Raw genomic sequence first — 21,638 nt, forward strand, 5'->3', positions numbered from 1 at the left:
TGAAGGAACTTGGAACTAAGCTAAAAGCAGTCATCCAGGAAACAGCCACAGAAGTATTTGGGAAAAATAAATTGTCAAATAAAGACTGGTTTGAGGCACACTCAGAAGAGATGCTACTACTTGAAGCCAAGAACATAGCCTACTTGAAATACAACCAGAATCCAACAGAAGGTTCCCAGGCTAAGATGAAGTATACCAAGGCAATGATACAGATATTATGCAAACCAGTACTGGACTGACCCATGTCAAAAGATAGTTTGTTTCAGACATAGGAAACCTCCAAGTTATGTATGATGGCATGAAGCCAGCCCTTGGCTCAGCTGTAACCAAAATCACCTCCTTAAGTGTTGAAATGGCAAAGTAAAAATCATTGATAAGAACAAACACGTCACGCTGAGTTGAACGTTACTTAGAACTTTACTCCCATGAAACAGACATTACAGAAGAGGCACTGGATCATCTTCCAACTCTAGGTGCACTGACACAGCTAGACACAGAACCTACAGCCGAAGAACTTAGCAAGGTCATAGACTCTCCAGGAAGTGGAAAAGCACCAGGGGAGGATGGCATCCCACCTGAGGTTCTCAAGGGCAGGAAGGCTAGTCTGTTACCACATCTTCATCAACTCCTAATGTGCTGCTGGAAAAAAGGTAGGTAGGTACCCCAGGAGATGCATGATCACTATCTACAAGAATGAGGGAGAAAGGGTGACGGCAACAACTATAGGGCCATCTCTTTCCTCAGTGTCACAGGCAAGGCTTTTGCCAGAGTCATCCTGAAATGCTTGCAGCAACTTGCTGACCATGCTTACCCAGAATCACAGTGTAGATTCAGAGCAGGGAGATTAACAGTGGATCACAGAATCATAGAATAGAAGGACCGGAAGGGACCTGTAAGATCGAGTCTGGTCCCCTGCCACAAACATAACATTCTCTCTACGCCAACTGCAAGAAAAATGCAGAAAACAAAATAAGCCACTGTACACAGCATTTGTCAACCTGACAAAAGCCTTTGACATTGTCAGCAGAGCTGGTTTGTTCAAGGTCCTGATAAAGATTGGATGCCCCCCCAACATTACTTTGTATAGATATGCTCCTTTCATGAAAACATGCAGGCCACAGTTCAGTTTGCTGGATCAACTTCTGACAGGTTTGAGATGAAGAGTGGAATGAAGCAAGGCTGTGTTCTGGCATCCACACTCTTTGGGACCTTTTCTATGCTGCTGCACTATGCTTTTGATGGCTTGGAGAAAGGCATATTCCTCCACACAAGATCAGATGGCAAACTCTGCAATCTATCACTTCTAAAGGCCAAGACAAAAGTGAGGCATGTACTTATTAGGGAGCTCCTTTTTGCTGATGATGCTGAACTCGCTACCCATGAAGAAAACCAACTACAAATATCCATGAATCGCCTCTCTCATGCTTTCAGGATGGCATCAGCTTCAAGAAGACTGTGCTTCTAGAATAGGGTGCTCACCAGTCACCATCTTGACAACACACCTCTCGAGGCAGTGAACAAATGAGAAACAACCTATCACTGGATGAAAATCTAAATATGCACGTTGGAAAGGTAGCTATGACTTTCAGTAAGATCTCCAAATGAGCCTGGAACAATACAAAACTCACAATCAAAACTAAGCGGCTTGTGTACAAAGCCTGTGTCCTCGGTGTCCTTATGTATAGTAGTGAGACATGGTCAACATGTGCATATTAAGAAAAGAAGCTGAGCAGCTTCCCCCTATGCTGTTTATGGCACATCCTTGACATCATATGGCAAGACAGAATCACCAACACCAAGGTCATCGCCAAAGCCAACGATCAAACAGCAATGCCTACTTTGGCTTGGCCATTTCTGCAGGATGGAAGATGGGAATATCCTGAAGTCCATCCTGTATGCATATATACATGCTCCTGACTGCACATTTAGTACTGTACAATCACTTAGTACTTACTTTAGTGTTGCTTAGCAAGTACTAAATGACTGTGCAGTACACACCGGTATGTGTGTGTTCAGTACGTGCCAGTACTGCACAGTCCCTGTGGCGCATGGTTATTTTTAGACATTATGTTGCCATAGCAATGAGCTACAGTGCCGTAGTGTTTTGCATAGACATATCCCCTATTTGGGCAAATTGCTGTTGGGAAGAGAAGAGTAGGGTGTTCAAAACTGCACTTCAAAGATGTTTGCAAGCAGGATAGGATGGCTTTTGAAGTAGACCCAAACCTTTGAGAGGCCTTAACAGGAGACAGGACAAAGTAGCACTCCCTTCTCAATCATGGAGTCCAACATCACAACAAGAAACGGTCATTCGAATTACAAGAGAAATGTTACTGAAGTAAATAGCCTGCCAATATAGTACCCCCAATGTCATGTACACTGGTGATCGTTGTGGTAGGACCTGCAAGTCTCTATAGCCACATTAGAAAATGCACCATCAGTCAGCAAAACAGTTCCAATATCCACTATCACTCGCTGATGAATGGACGCCATAAATAAATCTTTATAAGTGACAGAATGACACTGAAACAGCCCAGCCTATGAGGACCAGACAATTTCTTCTTCTAAAACACAAAAAAAAGTTGCTGGGGAATATTTAGAGTGATGTCTCTGAGTGCCTGGGAGGCAAAAATATATGGGACATATACATTAGAAAAAATATATTGTAAAAAACTTTATTATCCTTTTCAAAATAAGCATTAAATTTACTTGGACTAATTCTTATAATAATGAAATAAATTATAAAGCAATTTAATATGACTGGCATTTCTGAATAGTCTAACACTTGGGGGGGAAGAAAAACAAACAAACCAGTGAATGCTCATAATTTGGTCATTCAAATCAACTAAGACTTACCCTTTGATCATTACAAATTTACAAAGGAGGATTTACAAACTTATTTAAGATTATATATCAAGAATATCTTGTGAAAAGCTGAGTAACTAATTCCCTGTTAATAATCCGACTATAATTTAGCCTTATTTCTAGACAAATTGCCTGGAAGTTGTTTTCTTGATTTTGTCAAATAAAAAAAATATAATTCAACATTAGTCACCAAATGTCTTATGAATAATTCTTTATCCATATGCTATTAAAGATTATTATGGCCAGGTTACTGAAAATCAGAACAGTATGGATAGTTTTGGTATAACACATCGATCATGTGATTCTGTTTACATTCTTGCGCTAGGTAAACTTAATTTGGAATCAGTGGGTGCATCTATACATGGCCATATGGCACTGTTGTTACTGTAATTTAGTACTTCCTTTTTGTTATTTCTGGCTCCTATGTCACCATAGCAATGCACTATACTGAGGGAGCGCATTGCTATGGCAATATAGTGGTGGTGTCATGGTTTTTGCCAATGGATGCTACAATGCCATAGCACATTGCGATAGCACCATAGCTTCTTGTGTAGGTGCAACCAGTTTTCCTTACAAGTATAACATTTGCTTTGATTTATTGCCTATTGTGTACTGAAAAGCTGCTGGTTCAAGTTGATGCTAGAATAGTTATAGGATATATTTATAATAGCAATCAGATAAAGCAATTTCCATTCAGTTATTTTTAAATGACTGTTTGGCAAAACATTTTAAGACATTCATCTAGATCTAAGATTCAGCTTCCTCCAGTGCCCGTGGAAGTCAGTGGAATCTTTCCATTCAGTCTCTTATTCTGAGTTGTGGTATTAGCTGACGATTTCCTGGGGTCTGTACATTGGGAAGTGTTAAAATGAACAAAAGTTGTAAATCATGTTTGTACAGAAGAAATTGAACAGAGATATGATAAGCAAGTTTGAGAACAGATATCTTTTAGACATGTAAAAACAGAGAGATATGCAAAACCCCCCCATAAATATCACTGTATCCTAGATCTAAACCTTCTCTCTAATAGCCAGGCATCCTTTCATCATAATGAACAGCTCTGCTTATGTGGACGAAAGACGTTACACTTTACTGTTCAACTTAAACATAATTGCCAGTTTGAATAAAGTGATAAGTGATGAGGTCCTTCACAACAGAAAGCTTGAACTGCCTTCGTTTATATGTGGACCTGGGCTTCCATTCCTAACCAGCTTTCAAATGGGTATAATGATATAAAAGACTGAGGTGCCTGTAAAATCATGAAAAGAATTTTAATATCCCTCTCCAAACAGAACATTTTTCTTTTGTTTTAGGATTAGAAGTCAGAAATAAGCAATAAATATACTTTCTGTTTTTCATATGACCACCCTTATTATTTTTATCATTGTGCTTTATGGTACCTAAAAATATGCAATTTTTTTTTTTTTTTTTTTTTTACAGAGAAAAAAGCATTCACAATGAAGCCAGAGTCTGCACTAGTTTCCATAGCTTTCTGGGTGCTATTCAAGGCGCTGGTTTTGATCCATAAAGCCCTAAATGGACAGGCTGTACATACCTAAGAAATCGCCTCCTTTATGTTCCATTGTGATTCCCAAGATCAGCTGATACCAACCTCCTGCATCTGTGCACCAGATTCATGGGAGATCATTCTTAGTAGTTATTCCTCAGCCTTAGAACTCCTTCCCCCTTGAGGCCTGTCAGAGTCCAAGCCTGGACGTCTTCAGGAAATGTTGTAAGATATACTTAATTTTACAGGCTTTTAGCAGACAGAGTTATGCCCCAAGTAATACTGAAAGCTTAGTTTGGGGAGCTGCTTCATTTACTTATTATTTTATTTTAATATTTGATCTTAATGATCTTAATATTTGTTCTTTAATGATGTATCTTGTTTTTATTGCAAACTACCCTGGGCCTTTTTGGAGAGGGCAGCACAGAAATCAAATAAATGAATAAGTAACCACTACCTCAGGCAGAAGGAACTTGTAATCTAAGATATATTACAAGGATTGTCAGTAACAAATAACAGAGGCAAAGGGAGATAAGGTTACAGTTCTGAAGTTGTGTGATTACTTTGTGTGTTCATGACAAGTTGATGGTATTTAACTTGGATAATTCAAAATGGATAAAAATGCATTCCCCAGCTTCAGAAAACAGGACCATCAAGGATTAGCTATAAAGGCCAGATCATAGTCTACAAATTAGTGGTATTTACACATCAAAATACAATCCAATGCAAATCTACTCGAGTCCCTGAAATACCACAAATGCAAAAGGCACGTAGGTAACTCCATCTCCTTGCCACTTTTTGTGCTTTCTGTTCACCTGCTTCTACTTGTCTTTCTAGGACTTCTGCCAAGAAAAGAAGCTATGCCAAAGAAATTCACTCCTGCACACCCCAACCCAAGAACTGGGCAGCTATCAGCAATCCACTGCATGCACTATATATAATATGAATTTATGAAAAAAGAATTGGTAAACTCTCAGCTAGATTCAATGCTTTTCTCTTAAAGTTGGTATCTTAAGGAGCAGATAGAAGTGACTATGTTCACCCAATCTGGCCCCTGAAAATGCTCTAGTCGTGATGAAACACAAGTGCATGGCTGCAGAGCACTTTAAAAGGGCTTGATCCTGCAATAGGGTTCAGCTGAATATACTCCAAAGCAAAGCACCTTCAGTACCTTGTGTCTGCGTGCACCAAGAGCAGCTCAGCCCTGCTCCCCGTGCTGTCTTTAGAATGGGAGGGAGGGAAAAGGAGCAGAGGAAATTTGGTCTGGGGTTTTTTCAGCTGGCACTGGAGGGTAGAGTGGGTGGATTGGAGCTCCCCTGATGTGGGGAGGAGCTCCAGCCCACCCACTCTACCCTCCAGCGCCAGCTGAGCAACCCCCAGAATGAGCTCCCTCCACTACCTTTCCCCATCCCTCCTGCCTGCGGGGCTGGGAGGGGCTTTGCTAGGGGAGAGTGGCTGCAGGCTCAAAGCCATGCTAAATAGCAGCTCAATTCTGTAACCCCCCTGGGACCCAATAGCAAATGGCTGTTGGGTCCCAGGGATCATTGTAACTTGTTGGGCTTCTTGCAAAGCTCCATGAGTTACAATGGGGAGCTGATCTTCTGTCTGTGCATTAATGAACAGATTAACCCCAAAAATCCACTCTGATAAGTACAAAAGGATCAAAATTTATCTTCTGTTTTCCTTAATAATGCCTGTGTCTACAGAAGTAAAGATTTTGTTTTCCCATTTTTGTGGGCATGAACATGGTTTATGGCCTTTGCTAGAACAATTCTTACTGGGGATGTATTTTGTTCAATCAAAGAGCCAGTATGAAAGTTTGTTAAAAAGCATACAGTGGTGGTCCATCATAATGGGGTTTTTATTATTGTGCAAGATAACATTTTATTGTAAAAATGTGATCACATGTAACACTCCTTTTTTCTCCAGTAAATAGAACAGTTACCAAGAACAATTGATGACACAAGAGAACTCATGATAAATGAGTAATTACTGCTTGCAATGCTAGTCCTAGAAACACCCCATTTAATTAGATTAGCAGCCTTCATATACTGTTGTCTGCACTCTGTGTATTTACTTAGTCATTTAAACTAAGTGTGTTATGGAAGTTTACAGATGTGTTATGGGAATTTACAGATGCAATCACATAATATAATTATTAGTCTGTGTGTGATGGTTTGAGGAATCTCTCTAAACATAACTTATCAAGTCTGTTGATACTAGGATTTTCTAGGCTTGTGTAAGTCTGCAAGTTCAGTTTTGATTGTGTGGCTGATTCCCTTCTCTTTTGTCTCTTTACTTGCCTGTTGGACTGGAATTCCAAGACGTGCTGCTAATGAAGAGTCAATAGCCCCAGTGGCTCCCATTCCTATGGAAGCTTCTTGGGTTGTCTTGGGATTCTCTTCAATTTTTCTGCAGATGGCCAGGGTATAGAAGCAGTTGTATTTTGCCAGCATTAGACCACACAAATTACATGTTGGTGTGGCTTTTTAAAACCATAAAGACTGAGAAACTGTGTGGACTGGAAGAGTTCATACAGACACAGGAGAAAAGGATAGATTTTCATAGCAGGCAAGTCCTATTTTAGCAGAAGTGCTATGATTCAGAGGACAGGCCATCTTCAGAAATAGGGATCCTGTCCTCTTCAGGGAACTGTAAACTACCTCAAAATGGTGGAGAGAGTGAAATGGGGAAATAAAACGCAGGTATGTTGGCCCTCGTGTATAGATCTGTACTATTTCTTGTGATAGACAAAAATCAGAGTAGTTTTGTGTAGGAATCCTTATACAGCCTGTATGCCTTCTTACTTTCAACTGTCACATCCCTATGAAGAATAAGCTTGAAACCCAAACAGCCAAAACCTCTGGAAATACTTAATCCATTGAGGAGACCGAGGGAAAGTCCTGCTCCTGGGGATCTAGTCCATCGTGTCCGTAAAGGGTAACAGACAAAACCATATCTTGGAAATATTCCAGAGGTCAAGGTGAGGTAGAGTCCTGCAGCTTACCCACATTAAGGAAACCAAAGTTCAGAGTTTAGGGATAGGACTTCTGGTCCCAAGATGGTGACCAGGGAGTGGGGCACCTGTCAAGGGGTGGGGCTATCCATGCAGCCCTTGGCAGCCTGCCAAAACTCAGTGAGTGGCCCTCTGCCCAAATAATTGTCCACCCCGATAGAGCCAGTAAAGAGCATTTGCTACTTCTCTAGAAAACAGAAGTTATATAGCAACCAAATACAAGTAGATGAAAATTCTGTCTTTAGGAGATAAAAGTACAAAATAGGCTGGTCCCATGGGATTCCACCCCTCTCTAAATCTACTGTAAATTATGCCACTGAAATACTTCACTGTCTTGTCAGAGAAATAGGTTTTAAATGTAGATATAGAGCCAAAACATGATAGCAACAAAAAATGACTGAACATATTGCTAACTATTATGTGACAAATGAACACATTTAAGGTCTGAACACATCAGATTTTGTGCTGTGCCAAAAGAAGATCTGCATAAAGATATAATCTGGTACTACAGTTGGGGTTTTTTTTATTCTGCAATATATAAAAAAGTACCAGCCTCTGAGAGTGATAGGATTTGTCCTCACATAAGAATACTAGTCACGGAATAAAGGTTCTTCTTCATCTCTACCCTGGAGAACTTCAGACTTGCTTAATATTCATTGTGCCTAATCATAAGAGGACAGCCTATTTATAGTTTCACTGCACTAAAATATGTTGCTGGATGTTATTGTAGAAAGTCAATGGAGAAGGGGATGCAAGTTCTATCACAAGTGCCCTTAGGAGAGCTCAGCTTTTATATTAGACAAAAACATGGAAAGTCGCAGTCCAGAAAATACTTTTGAAAGTTGTAAGTAAAGAGAGCTATAATAGAAACCATTCTGGAACTTTAACCGTAACCAAAGTCATAATGACACTCTTAAAGAGTGTTTTATAGACTGAATATTTTTAGTGAAAAGTTCATCTCTCCTGTTGCTGATCTTTTTCTATCATTAACAGTGTTGTTTTATTTAAACCCATATTAAATTTTACTATGCTATTTAGTATGAAGTTACAACATCTACTTAGTTGTGCTCTTGCATATAAGAATGGACACTTAATAATGGAAGCCATTGGATCGTAATAGCAGCTTAGCTGTAACTTAAAACCATCTGTATTATCGTATGTATCACTTGGACAATCTAAATGTCACTGCTAGAACAAATTTACTGTGATAACTAGGTAAGATTCTTGCCACTGCAATGCTACGTAATGCTCTCAGTGACTAGAAAAAATGTCCCCTGTTGTGTTCAACGTATGTAAAGGGCTGTATTGTGTTTTAGTTTTGGTGCTGCCAGCAAAATAAAAACACCCTTAGAACATGAGTTAAGGGTGACTGATTATATACAAAGAATAGGCCCACCAAATGTAACATGAATATTATTGGAACATAATGCCCCTGTCTACTGAAAAATGGGGAGATCATTTATAAACCAGACCAAAAGAAAACCTGAAGAGAAAAAGCAGAAGGCCAGTAATTCATTCACATAATAGCCAAATTAAACCAACTACATTAAACAACTCTCTCTCATGAATATCCCTGTGTCTGTACAGTACAGAACTCCCATCTGTTTTTTATATTAAAGTTATATTAAAAAAATTAAAAAGGGGACAATTGGGCAAAACAGCAAAGATAAAAATCTGTTCATTTTATTTAACATACGTTGGCTATGCTTCTGTCAGCTGGAAGTACTCTCTATCAGCTTGGGCGAGATTCTGTACCAGATTATTTTGCGCTGGTGCAATTCTGAGAAGTCTCATCCCCAATGCCTTATAGAACAGAGTAAATAGCTATATATAGATTCAATTCCTGGCTGGTGTCCAAGACAAGGTGTGCAAGGAAAACAATCTTCGCCCTGAGGGATGGGCACAATTTTATGACATTCTCACTTGCAGTTCACTGGTTTTGATGACAGCATGCCAACAGCAAATCACTACTATAGCAGCTGTTCCATGATCTAAGTGAAATAAATGGAAGACTTCAATGGATTGAGTGAAATGAAAGCCTCACTGCAAGCTCCTATAATATAACCATGTACATAAAACTGTATCTTCATCTCTCTCAGACATACAGGAATGCCAGCTGAGAGACTAGGTTGGGATCAACCAAAAAACGTGGTATTACAGGGGATATAAACCTCTAGGGGAGAAAAAAGGAAGAATAGTTGAGTGGTTAGCATGCTAGCTTCAGGCTGAAAAACTTCATGTTCAGTTTCTCTGTGAGATTTTGAACAGGATGGTGCATGCCTCAGTTCATAGAACAGACTAATGCTTCACAGAAAAATTGGGAAGGTAAATACTGGATTTTGGGCTATTTGAGTACTAAGCGATGGACACTTCACAAGTCTTTCCACAGAAGGCAACTTAATGGGCTACTGTTGATCATCTCTATCCCATTTATTTGCATGCTCCGCATAATTATGCTATCCAAGTATCTCATGTCTCAAAAAAATTAATTCATTTATCAGTTACCCCCATTTTACAGATGGGTAACTAAGGCACAGAGAAATTAAGTTGCACATGCTTTCCTTGGTTAATTGACAGCTCAGTATTTGGCTATCCCATCTACTTTGATTCATGCTATTAGCCAAAATGTGAGGCCCTTTGAGCCGTTTCCATGAAGAGGAAAAATTCATAATGGAGCCAAATATATTTAGTGCAGTCCTACATTCACAAAGAATGTACAATGTCCTGCTCCACTGAGTTCAGAAAGAAATAAGCTTAAGTTCCAAGCCTTTTTCAGCTAGTTCTCAGCTTAAAAGCATGCTCTCTAGGCTAAATATACCTGGCTTTCTGGCACCCACACAGCCCTATACTAAAAAAAAAAAAAAAAAATTAGCTAGCTAAGCCACATAGTTCAAATTACTAAAGAAGCCTCATACTTGCCTTTATTTTGGCAGGAACTTCTACAAGTTTTGTGGTGGAGTCACTACCATTTCATAAAGGAATTCAATTGCTTCTTGCAGCTGTTTTAAACTGAAGATTACACCCATCGACCTCAATTATGTTTTGCCCACATACAACTGTAATCACATCAACAGAGTAGAACCCATAGGATGTGTCCGGACAGTGTGTACATGCAGTTTGCAGTGCCTCAAACCAGTTTGCTGCAAAAGAATCTGCAGGGAAAAATTAAGAAGTTGCACAGAACACGCGGAGCGTGTCCCCGAGAAACTGGAGTCTGGGTCCTCCAGGGAGATGTTCTGGTTGCTGGCCAGAGTGTCTCTCCTCCTCCAGGTCTGCCCTGGCTCCTCCAATATACTGGAAGTTGGGAGAAATGGGCAGTCTACCCAAAGCAGGGCATTTTGCCCTGCACTGTGGTACACATGCAAGGGTGTGCATCGCAGCAAAAAAGTAGCAGCACAAAATTGTGCTGATAATTTTTGTGCTGCTGCAAGTGCACACCCCTGCATGTGGGGACACACCTAGAGTGAAAAAGTTACACATGCAGGCATATGACGCTCAGTTCAAAGTCACTTTATTTAGGGTCCCATACAAAAGATAGCTATAATTTTGGAGGCAAGTAAAGCATACTGTCCAGTTGCTCATGATGAAATTAAAATTTTGCTGTGCTGTAGCTGATGTGCACATTATCAGACATGAATGTACAAAAGAATTGCTTACATATGTGAATGCACAGACATAGGCAATTTGAGGATTAGTGTATGCTTTGCCTACAGATTTGGCCTACAACTATCCATGTATTTCGCTGGTTGTGTAGTTCTAACAATACAAGCCTCTATGGACAGTTTTTAAATCTGCAAAGCACCTTTATGTTCATGAAAAATGATATATAAATCAACCAAAATAGCTATGAATCCTCTTAGAAATGTACTAATATACAGTCACTCCAAATAAGCAGATTTATGTCCTATATAATTTTTCAGGTGTTTACTTATATTGATGTTTCATCTTACTTCTTGATATATTATGTATTTTATATTCCAAAATTTAGACAGCTGGACATTTTTGATATTTTAATTAATTTTTAAATGCAACAGAAAAATCAGAAACACACATATATATCAATTACACAAAATAGTCAGAACGATGTACATCTGTCACAAACAATAATCAATAAAAAGGAAGAGAGAAAAGGAAGGAAAGAGGGAAGGTTAGAAGATGAAAAAAGGAGTATATAAAGAGTAATAATTTAGCTACCAAAATATTCTAAGAACTCTTTCCAAATTGCACCAACCCTTCCAAAACAGTTACACCTGCTAAACATGACTCTATAGATGTCAACTGTGCCATCGCATCATACCAGATTTCAACTTCTGGAGATGTCTTACTTTTCCAGTTCAGTAATATAATCCCGCATATCACTAATAAGACCTGCTGTAAGAGTGCATCCTGGGAAGGATTCCATTTAAATTCATTAGGTATTATAATAGATTTCATAGATTTTCATAGATTTCATAGACATTAGGGCTGGAAGGGACCTCGGGAGATCATCGAGTCCAGCCCCCTGCCCAAAGGGCAGGAAGTCAGCTGGGGTCATAGGATCCCAGCAAGATAAGCATCCAATTTACTCTTGAAGGTGTTCAGTGTAGGTGCTTGAACCACCTCTGATGGCAGACTGTTCCAGACCTTGGGACCTCAGACAGTAAAGAAATTCTTCCTTATGTCCAGCCTGAAACGGTCTTGCAGGAGTTTGTGACCATTCGACCTTGTCATCCCTTGGGGCGCTCTGGTGAACAGACGTTCCCCCAGATCCTGGTGGTCACCCCTGATAAACTTATAGGTGGCCATCAGATCACCCCTGAGCCTGCGCTTTTCCAAGCTAAAGAGTCCCATGGCTCTCAGCCTGTCATCGTAAGATCTGTTTTCCTGACCTCTGATCATGTGCGTGGCTCTCCTCTGGACTCTCTCAAGCTTCTCCACATCCTTTTTGAATTGTGGAGCCCAAAACTGGACGCAGTACTCCAGCTGCGGCCTCACCAAGGCCGAGTACAAGGGGAGAATGACGTCCCGGGATTTACTCGAGAAGCATCTATGGATGCACGCCAGCATTTTGGTCGCTTTACTAGCCGCAGCATCGCATTGGAGGCTCATGTTCATCTTGTGGTCAATGATGACCCCCAAGTCTCTTTCTTCTGTAGTGCTATCCAATGTAGCACTGCCGAGCCTATAAGGAAGCTGCAGGTTTTTCCTCCCAAGGTGGAGAACCTTGCATTTTTCGGTGTTAAACACCATCAGGTTCTCGTCCACCTATTTGCTGAGCTTGTCCAGGTCAGCCTGGATCACCCGCCTATCTTCTGGCGTGGATGCTTTGCCCCAAAGTTTGGTGTCATCGGCGAACTTCGCCAGTCCACTCCTGACTCCAATGTCCACATCATTAATGAAGATGTTGAACAGGATGGGTCCCAGGACAGAGCCTTGAGGGACCCCACTGGTCACAGGGCACCACGATGAGTGACTGCCCTGTTACTAAGGGCAGTCTGAACAGCCCCATGCTCTAGAAGCACCTCTGCACACCCACCCCAGACCTGGGAGAACTCACCCAAGGCTGGGGAACCAGGTCCTAGGAAGCAGTGAGTCCCCCAACAAGGGAGCTGACACAGGTGTGGGGAGTGAGAGAGGGTTAGCCATGTAAGCCCAGAGTGGGAAAGATAAAAGACACTGAAAGCAGCCTTGAGGGGCTGCATCTGGCCAGGGAGCAGGCTGCCTGGAGCTACCAGAGGTTAAGCCGCCACCTGTTTGAGGCAGGGATGCTCCAGAGCCAGCTAGGCTGCTTCAGCTGGGGAGGGGCCAGCAGCAACAGGGCAGCTAGAGAGTAGTTCCCCCACCCCAAACCTGCCTGGTCACAGGGATGGGGAACCCCTGTCCACCCCACTGCCACTGTCCCCAACCCAGCTGAACCTAGCCCCCACACAGTGGGGAGGAAGAGCTCTGGTGCTTCCCAGCTCCTGAGACTACAGGGAAATGCAGACAGGGAGGAAGAGGATGGAGCACAGAGGGGCATGCTTTTGAGTAGGAAGGGGATGGGAGAGAGATGTTCACCTGTTCTAGGAACTTTAAAAAGTCCTTGGAGGCTCCTGTGGTGCATTCTGCTCCAAAAGGGGGGTGTAGCCATGTCACTACCTGCTCTGGATCTACCCCCAGCCAAATGTATCAGTGCTGTGTTGAAACCCATATTAACTTGAATTATCAATTCTTTTTGGAAAGAAATAATACTAGGTCATGATCAAAACATGTGACCAAGTGTTGCCTGCAATGCATTTAATCTCCAATATGTATCTAATGACAATGTATTTCTTTCTTTTTTAAATTTGGAAGGAGGCTAGTGAAGATGAAAAATGATTTTTGCTGCATAAGATGTAGTCTACGATCAATTGATCTTTAATTTTTTTTAAGTCCACCTTACCATAGTATCTCAGAATCTCACAATCTATAATGTGTTTACCCTGTGAATTGGGGAAATGCCATTGTCAGTCCATTTTCAAGAAATGGAAATGCAGGGTATCATAGGACTAAATCCACAGAAAAGGACTTAGGGCTGTGGATTCCACAAAGGGGGAAGGAGCCTAAACTGGGCATTTAGGCTCTCTGTACTCCTACATGGGAAGATTTATATATTTAAAATGGGATCCACAGTAGCCAGCATGCTGAGTGAAAGACGGCCTATGCTACCTGAAAGGAAACACTGTGGAGAGGGCTCCAATGAATATTTAAACATATCCTGTCATATTGGGTATTGGCTAGATCAGCGATTGAAACCCAGGCCTCCCTTCTCCTAGGTAAGTACCTTAATCAATAAGCTGTAGGATTGCACTTGCTCTGTTTATTAATTCCATGTTAAGTGAAACAGGTCTAACGGGAAAGGCGTGAGAGGAACCCATGCCCGGATAACTGATAACCTCTTGGTTACAGAATCCATCTGGGACATACAGGTTCAACTCCTTCTGCTGATCTCCTGCTTCTGGTGTGGGTGCTGTAATTATCGAACAACTAGATAAAAGGAGGAAAGGAAGAACGAATGGCATAACCCCCTCCTGCAATGTGGAATCTGACCTAAATTTTGGATATAGGTGGCTACGGGGAATTCAATAGGACTTCACTTTGGTAGATCCAGCCCTTAGATGACTTGCCCAATATCGCACGTAAGACACCTGTGGCAAAGATACTGCTCAGCTCCTGGTTGAATACCCTAAGCCATAGACTATTTTTTCTTCTGACTGTGGTATTCATTTCAGGATTTTATTAATATCTTAGGAGTCCATCGTTTTGTGAGCTGCTTTCATAATCTTAGTGTTAATTTCTGGGATGTTGTAGGATGTTATACAAGAACCTAATATAGAGGCATTAAACTACAGGGTATTAAATCTCTGCTTCTTTATTATTTTTGTATCTATAGGTGCAGTCGTGAAAAATAAACAAGGTGGGTTACAATACAAGTTCTTGCAGGGAATTTCTTGCTTAGTTATTTGAAACATGCTTTCCTTCTAGAGCATGATTATATTTTTTCTCCCCTTACCTGTTCAGTATTGCCCTTACGTTCTCATAGTGTTAAAAAGGGGGTTGCTCTGGCAGGCTGCTGTTTGGAAAAAATTAGGTTACCTCAGAGAACAAAAAGGTTGAGGAAGAAAAACACAAGTGTGTGTGTACATGCATGTGTGTGTTGTGGGTACTGTCAGAACATAACAACAACTAAAGTCTTGTCTATACATGAAAACTTATTCCACAATAAGGTAGGAAGTGAATTTAAAGCAAAAAAGTTTTTCCAAGAAAACTACATGTGTTTGGGCACTCCTAGCCAAGAAGAAGAAGAATGTATTTTACTGTTTTCACTTAACCTACTTCCAAAGTAGATTAACCTTGTTAGGAAAAGATAATTTGGAAAATTCTGAAGTATAAGGTACACACATTGATTATATCTAAAGAATGTATGTGTACACAAGTCCTTTGTGAAAACAAGCTTATGGAAGTCTTCCATTTGAGATGAGTCAAACTTAAAATTATGCATGTGTTAAAAGGACATACAAGAAGGACAAAAGGAAACTACAGGAAGATATAGTGCTCCCTAAAATCATAGAATCATAAAAAAATGGAGATGAAAGGGACCACAGGTCACCTAGGCCAACCCCCGCCTCAAAGCAGGACCATCCCCAATTAGATCATCCCAGTCAAGGCTTTGTCTACCCAGGTCTTAAAAACCTCCAAGGATGCAGATTCCACCACCTTGCTGGGTAGTCTGTTGCAGTGCTTTACTATACTCCTAGTGACTGGCATTGTAATTCCAGGGAATCCATATTTAAAATTAAACTTAAAATAAATTTAAGTGTGTTAAGGCAAGGGGATCAAACTCATCTGGCCCCACAGGCCAGATGAGGAGCACAGGGCAAGTCTGCAGGCTAGATCAGGCCCACAGACCAGCCCCATGCAGGTGCTGCATGCATCGTGAGTCCCAGACCAGCGCCATGAACAGCTTGGCCAAACTGGGGTGTGTGCTGCATGTAGTCCCCATGCTGGACCAGCCTGTGCACTGGGGTTGGTCTGTGTGGCCAATCTGGACCAGCCCCAGCCCCAGCATGTAGAACTGGTGGGGTGGACTTGGACAGCCCTACACACTGTATGCAATGTACCCCAAATTGCCCCCAGGTGCCAGGTCCAGCACCAACTGCTAAGTGTAGCACATGCTGGACTGGCTCCGAGTGCCATGCGCCTGCATGAGGCCAGGGTCAGTGGATGCTGCATGTGGCGTGCGGGGCTGATCCAAAGACCACAGGAAGCTGGATGAATGGGCTTTGCTGTAGGGCCTGATCCAAAGACCACAGGAAGCTGGATGAATGGGCTTTGCTGTAGGGCAGTGCTTTTCAAACTATCTGATGTGGTGGACTGGCAATTCTTTTTCCAGTGGACCAGGGACTGATGCCTGGTTCAGCCGGTGGCAGCAACTGCATGTAATAGCACTACACAAATGCGTGACTGGCTTTTTCTTTCTCTTTCCTCACATCACAACGTGACATCACTTGGAGTGTTGGAACGTATGAACTGTGGTGCTATGACATATCAATGTTATGCTTCTGAAAATATATTTATTTCTTTCCTGGCAACTTGCTGTGGACCAGCGACCAGTGACTCGCGGACCGGCACTGCTGTAGGGGATATCTTTGACATCCCCATGTTAAGGTATAGAACCCCATAGTTCAGGCATCCCAACAACCTTAACTCTATTTGTAATGATGCTATGCAATACCCAAATGATGAGGATTAAAGCATTTATTGTTCATGATCCCAGATAAAAGTCCAATGAATCTTTAAAAATCAATTTAATGTTAATTTCTTTCATCTTGTCACCATGATGAAAACCTAAGGCCAGCCCTGAATAAATCTACTTTCTTCTCATGCTAAATATTTACTTTCTTCCTATTCAAAACTGCTGAGGTATGCTTAAATAGATCAGGGCAACAGAAAGAAACCTCATTTCATGAAGGATTTAAAAAAATAAGACTTCCAAATTAATCAAATGAAATAAGCACTAGTGCACAGTTCTGCACTTAGGATGGAACAATTATATATACAGCATAGATGAAGAAATGGCTGGTTAGGTTGCAGTACTGCAGAAAAGGACTTTGGCATTATTGTAAATCCTAAATTGAAAATAATCCAAGCAGTATGCTCTTGTTGCCCCCCCCCCCCCAAAAAAAAAAAAAAAGTGAATAGCATGCTGGGCAGTAGAGGTGCTGAGTACATGGGCTCCCGTAGGAAAAGGGCTGTCACCTCATAAAAGTTTCCTCATGTCCATTATCTTACCCTGACCCTTCCCCTCAGTAAAAATAAAAGCTGGTGCCTATGCTGGGCTGTATTAATAGAAGCATCATTTGCAAATCAAGGGAATAGATTCTTTCACTCTATTCAGCAGTCACCTGGATGCCTCACCTGGATGACATGTGTTCACTATTGCTTCAAGAAAGATATAGACTTGTTGGAGGCTCCAGCAACTAATTTTAAAAAAATAGTCCTATGAGACATGACTTACAAGGAAATAATGAAGAAAGTGGAATTATTTAGTTGGGGGAAGAGAAGCCTGAGGGGGGTCGGGGGGTCATTATTCATAACAGCTGTCAAATACCTGAAGGTTGGTTATAAAGAGAATGGTGATCAGAGCCTATGAAAGAAATTTGCGGCCCAGTACATCCTGGAAGGGGGCACCTTGAACTCCCATTTGGAAACAGGGACTAGGAGAATGATCTAATTTTGGGGGCCAAGAATATCCATATTCCTCCTTTCTCATAGGACCTAATGTTGCTAGATTATTTATGTAGCCACAAGGAACAAGGTAAAGACTAAGGGTTTTAAATTGCAGGAAGAAAAAATTAGCTTGGATATTGGGAAGAACTTTCTCATTACGAGGGCAGTGAAGCGGTAGAACAGGCTGCTCGGAGAGGTTGTAGAATTTCTGCCCTTGGAAGCTTTTAAGCAGGTTAGATGAGCCTGCCTCAAACAGGCGGTTGGATTAGATGGCCTCCCAAGGTCTCATACAGTCCTACTTTTCAATGACTCTGATTCAGAATAAAGTAAAATCCTTCAAAACATTTTGATCAATCCATACTGATTTTTTGGGAGGGGAGGAGGGGTGGTGGGGAAATGAAACATGTCTCAATGTACATATTTTTATTTAAAAGTATACAAAGAAAATAGAAAGTTGTTATACAAAAATGAACAGTATATTTTGTCCCCCAAAATGCCAAAATAGGATGTTTTAAAAATCATATTTTGGTTATTTCCCCAAATAAAAGCCCAGTGAAAAATCAGCCTTATTCTGTGAAGTGTTTAGAATGCAATGGAATGGCATAATCCATAGGAATATGGCTGCACTGAAGTTTCTTTGATCGGTTTTGTTGTTTAATTCAGAGCTATCTAGTGGCTCTTTTCACAATTGTTCTCTCATTTGCATTACAGTAATTTCAGATGTAAACCCAGTGAAAGCAGCATTTGGCCCTGAATACTGCCTCCATTTATATTCCTTTAGGCTTTCGTTCCGTTCATCCTCTGCCTGGATTTAAAATAGCTAAACTGGTTTAAATTCCTACATTTAGTTGGCTCTGTGTTCAGATGCTCTTACTTTGGCATTAGCAGTGCCTTTACGTTAATTTTAAAAGTAAATTAAAAAAAAGTTAAATAGGCGTAATGAGGCTTAACTAATTGCGATATGCTTAGAGACCCTCATATAAAGGATGATGTCAGTGTAAGGTAGCATGGTGTATTGTACAATGAGCTGTTATGGGGGCAGGTGGCGGGGAGGGAATGTAGTAGCTAGCATTTGGCCAATGCCAGAGGCTTCTAGAGTTTAAAGGACTAGCCTCTGATATGCAGATCGTAACTGATTTACACAAGAGGTGCTCAACCCCCAGCCTGCAGGCCAGATACAGCCCTAATGCTGGGTCATCCAGCTCATGGGGTTCCCTGTGGACTATGGCCCTGTGCACTAGATTGGGTATGCTGGGCAACATGGGGCATGATACCAACTCATGGGGCCAGGTGAGGTAGCACAGGGCCCAATCCCAGCACCCTGGGCAGTGCAGTGTCCAAACCTGGCACATGGGGTCCAATCCAGGCTGTGGACCAGCCTTGTGCCATTCATCTGGCTTATGGGGCCAAAATATTGAGTTCCACTGATTTTACACACACTGCAGACTGAGCACAATTGGTGTGGGTGCTTCATACACTGACCAGAGAGTTCAAAGGCTGTGGGCTTCTGCAATAGCAGCAGTAATTTTTTGAATGAATGCAGTTAATTCTATGGAATAAAACCGATGGAAGCAAGATCAGATTCAGGCCCAAACTATAAGAAAAACAAATGGATGAAGATAGAATAGAATGAACACAAGCAATAGCAAGGTCCTACCCAGCTTCTCTCAAACAGGGAGCACTGAACAAATCTAGCCATTCTACAAAATACAGCACTGCAAAAAAGAAAAAAGAAAAAAAGCATACAATTGGTGAATCTTAATGTGACCATGAGGGTCAGCTGTTTACTCAACTGATGCACAAAAAACATTAGTATCATCTGACTGCCCCTGTAGGGTGCTGTGGGGAACCCCACATAATTGCTCTGAATTGCTAGAGATGAAAGATATACTTTCCTGAATAGTCAGTGATCTAATTAGTGAATTTCTGGTTCTATATCTTTTAGTATTTCTGTGCTGATTTAGATAGCATGTTATGTGGTATCCAAAGGCAACAACACTGAAATCTTTTGATGCTTAGCATATTGCACCAGCCTTAAAAAGGTTTTTTTTTCAAAGCTGAAATGCCCTGGGAAATTTTAATGAATCAGGGCACAGATTTCATTTCTGCCTCATCACTGAAGTCTTCCAAACACAGTAAATGAAGTAAATTCATTACATAACATCTCACAGAAAGCAACTGGGCTGGCAGAACATCGTAAGAGAATTGTACAAAGAATGTGAAGGAAATGCATAACTGAGGTGCCATGTTGAATAATGGATTCCTTGTGTACTGGTCTGCTAAATGGTATGTTTTTGGATTATGTTTTATTATTTAAGCATCTTGGTAGAGATGATGCTCTTGGGCCACTTGAATATTACACAGGGCATTAAGGATATATACATCACACATAGCAGATTAGAACTGACAGAAATGGAAGATGACTGGAGTAACTAATTGACCATAGACAAAATGCACTTGGGGAAGGCACAAAGGGCGAGATTCAGATAGGAGTCTTAGGAAGCACCAAAAATTAGACAGAACAATGCCTAACTTTTAAGGCCATTCCATTGAAAGGAGATTCAGAGTCACCCAACTAGGCATCTAGTATTTCCACTGATGAGTCTATGGAGAAATCTCAGAGACCCCCAAGTCCAGCTATGGTTTACATACCTACATCTTCTTTCTTCCAAGGAGATGATTTAGACATGCCCTAGATGCATCTGGGCTTTCTATACGGCTTCTACAGTGTTACTAAGACCACTGCCAAGAAGCATGAGTCATCTACCTGCTCTCTTTGTCCACATGCACCAAACCCAGAAATGAAGCAGTGGAGCAATCTGGAGGGCATCTCCTGCCACCACTCTCAAGGACTGTCTCTGTTGCACTCGAAGGTAGTAGCAAGGGGCACACGCAGGGCAGTTTCACTATCTTGTTTCCTGATTTGGTGTGTACAGCCTGGGATTGAGTAGGCAGGGAATGCTTCTCTGTCTTTGTAACTGTGCCCATTTATGACCAATAGGCTTGTGTTTACTGCATTTGTCCATGGTACGGAATACTTGTGTTCCAGGATCTCCCTTGACCAGGGGATTTAAACTCAGGTCTCCCATCCCGTGGTAGAATATCCTAATCACAAAGCTATGGAGTAGATTAAGTTAGGGCACATGGCACTCTGCCCCTCCTGCTGAAGTCCGGCTAGTGTCCCAGGAAGAATGCAAGTCATGGGGCCAGAAGGAAAACAAGGAAGGAATCTGCTTCTGTAGCCCAGTGATTAAGGCCCTACCCAGGGTCAGGGAGGAAGTTGTACATTCTAATAGCTATTGCCAGGTTTATGTTTTTTAAAACCCAATGCCTATCAAATTTAAAATTAATTAACAGGGCTGGGAGGCAGGGAAGCCTAAATTCCAGTACAGCACCCACTGAGACCATTTCAATCTGGCCCAAGATGGGTAATAATAAGGCCAGGGATTATTACTAAGAATAATCTTGGGGCTGTAAACCATCAGACCACGTAGCAGGAGATCTGGGTTCTGCTCTTGGCTCTTCGACCAACTGCCTGCATTACGATCAGCATACACATATACACCTCCCCCCACCCCCCGTGATGGCAAATTCCCAGACTGATTGATGAGTCACTCCATTATTCTGTGCTTTTGTTTCTTCAGCTGTACAAAGGGACAATAATATTTCTGTACAAAGGGACAATATTTTCATAGCTTGTCAGTGTGCTTTGAGCATGGGGCGCATCTGAACTCCTGCCTCCATCTAGCGCATAGAGAACAGCTTCATACTGCATGTTAGGAGGCATGTTAGGGGCAAGAAGGAAACAAACCAGATGGAGCCTGTCACTGTAGCCTTGTAACTGCAACATTCCTGTGGAAGGGAGGGGCCCAGAACACTTCTGGAAAGGTGGAGATGTGAGTTCAAATTCCTTTGGGCTGAGGAAGATACGTAAGCAAGGTCTTCCACTTCGAGTGAGTGTGTTAACCACTAAACTATGAGTAAAAAGTAGACATCACCAGCATAACTTCTGCCCTGAACTCA

Source organism: Crocodylus siamensis, chromosome 4, assembly GCF_052110815.1.
Source record: "Crocodylus siamensis isolate JL-2025a chromosome 4, ASM5211081v1, whole genome shotgun sequence".
Taxonomy (NCBI): Eukaryota; Metazoa; Chordata; order Crocodylia; family Crocodylidae; genus Crocodylus; species Crocodylus siamensis.